Here is a 1,999-nt window from a genome sequence, read left to right on the forward strand (position 1 = left end):
CCTGTTTTGTCTCTCTCTGTCTGTCACCTTCTTTGAACTTCCCCTTCCATCCCCCTTCTGTTCTCTACTCCAGCTTCATAAGGAATACTGAAGACCAGTCGCCGTACGTCTTTGTGTCTTCACTCCACACCTAGCTCTGTTCCTCTGCAATCACTTATCTGTCTCTGGACCCGTAACCCTGCAGCCACAGGAGCAGACGTGTGGCTGGAGTCCGCATTACGCCCATCTGAATTAGCGTCTGGGGACGCGGTTATGCCTCCGTGCTGGAGATGAGGACATCTCCTATGTAATAAATCATCGCTTACTGTTAATTAAACCATCCGTCCGAACTACGCCCAAGAATGTGTGTGTGTGTGTGTGTGTTTATAGCTCTGACTAGTGAAGACGTGTTAAACTGTGTGCATGATTGCGTTTATGAAAGCCAGTGCCCCTGACGGCCGTATCCTTGGAAATGATATGACAGTGGAGAAAAGTGGCCTCTACAGCAAGACTATTAAGAACTGAGGGACGATGAATCCTCAAGCCCTGTGTGGCAAATTTGGGCACAACAGAGCAGCAGTAATATTGTGTTGAAAGGAGGGGCAAACCGGTTTGTATAGAAATTTCCAGATGGCTGACAAGGTCATTGTCGGCAAATGCCCCACATAGAGTCTGAGCCAATACAATACTATAGAAATAACAGACAGTACAGAAGACTACTGAGAAAACTTGTGAGTTGAACATTTAACAACAAATAAATTCTAACAATTACCGTTTTTTGAGCAATTACAAGAAACAAAAACGGAAAAATATCAGTTTACAATTGGATTGAATCAGATTGAAAAGCCTTCATGTAAATAGTTCAGGTGACCCAACTGAGCTCAATTCGGATTAAAGTTCAGTCTGATTTAAAGGGGTGGTGTAGACTTGATCCGATCAACAGGAACAAATGAAGCATGTAAACATTCTCAATCAGATTCATCAAGTCATGGCTGCCCACTGCTCTAGGTAGGTGTGTGTGTGTGTGTGTGTGTGTGTGTGTGTGTGTACTACTCACTGCTGTGTGTGTGCACTTGGATGGGTGAAATGCAGAGCACAAATTCCGAGTATGGGACACCGTACTTGGCTACATGTCACTTTTTAAAAATACCTTGTGCATATGCGCAGTGCCTTTATGCGTACCTGTACTGTATGTTTACATACGCTATATGCCATACGAACATGCATATTTTTATTGACCTTTATCACCTTATTTTATTTATAACTTTATATTTCAGTTGTCCTGTATTTGAAGGGGCTAAACTTAGGTCCATAAACCAATGTATCTGATCATGGTTTGGTGGACATGACGCAGACTAATTATACTGTGATGTCTTAACAATAACTTGTTGATTATGAAAACGGTTTGCACACCCCTAATTAAAAACATAAATAAATAGTCACTATAGCAGAAACTCTACTATCAAACAATGATTCTCTCGAACTGTCGCTCTGCCATTACAGTAGTTGGCATGAAAGATAAAATTGACAGTTTATGGCATTGCCTGCTATTGCACCCCTTGTGCAAACAAAGAAAATACAACACTGCGATGAATGATGTGTGAAATCAGACTTGCGTAGTAGTACTTGTGTTTTGTGGCTTACAGATTTGTAATGGTAGGCTTGCGGGATTTTGGTTATGCAAAGCCTGCAAGGCACAAATCGAGGCAAATTTCTTTAAAAAAAATGCATGCACAGGTTCTGTCCGGCCTATTAATGAATATCCATGACTCTCTCAGAAACTGCAGTGTGTGCGTCTGTGAGGAATAACTTCATCCATACTAATTCTACTACTTCACGCAGTATTTAGAGCAGCAGAATTTAAATCGGAGTCACGGGAGGAGAAAAGCGAGGGAGGAAAAGTGTCTTTGCTCTGGGTTTTCTGGCTGTTGTAGTAGCTCGGTGTTCTTTGATGAAGCCGCCCACTCTGACCTGAGCCTGGTTCCAGTTCACACTGTTTCCATCAGAATCCTGCTGAATA

This window comes from Sinocyclocheilus anshuiensis, unplaced genomic scaffold (genome assembly GCF_001515605.1).
Source record: "Sinocyclocheilus anshuiensis isolate Anshui unplaced genomic scaffold, SAMN03320099.WGS_v1.1 scaffold453, whole genome shotgun sequence".
Taxonomy (NCBI): domain Eukaryota; kingdom Metazoa; phylum Chordata; class Actinopteri; order Cypriniformes; family Cyprinidae; genus Sinocyclocheilus; species Sinocyclocheilus anshuiensis.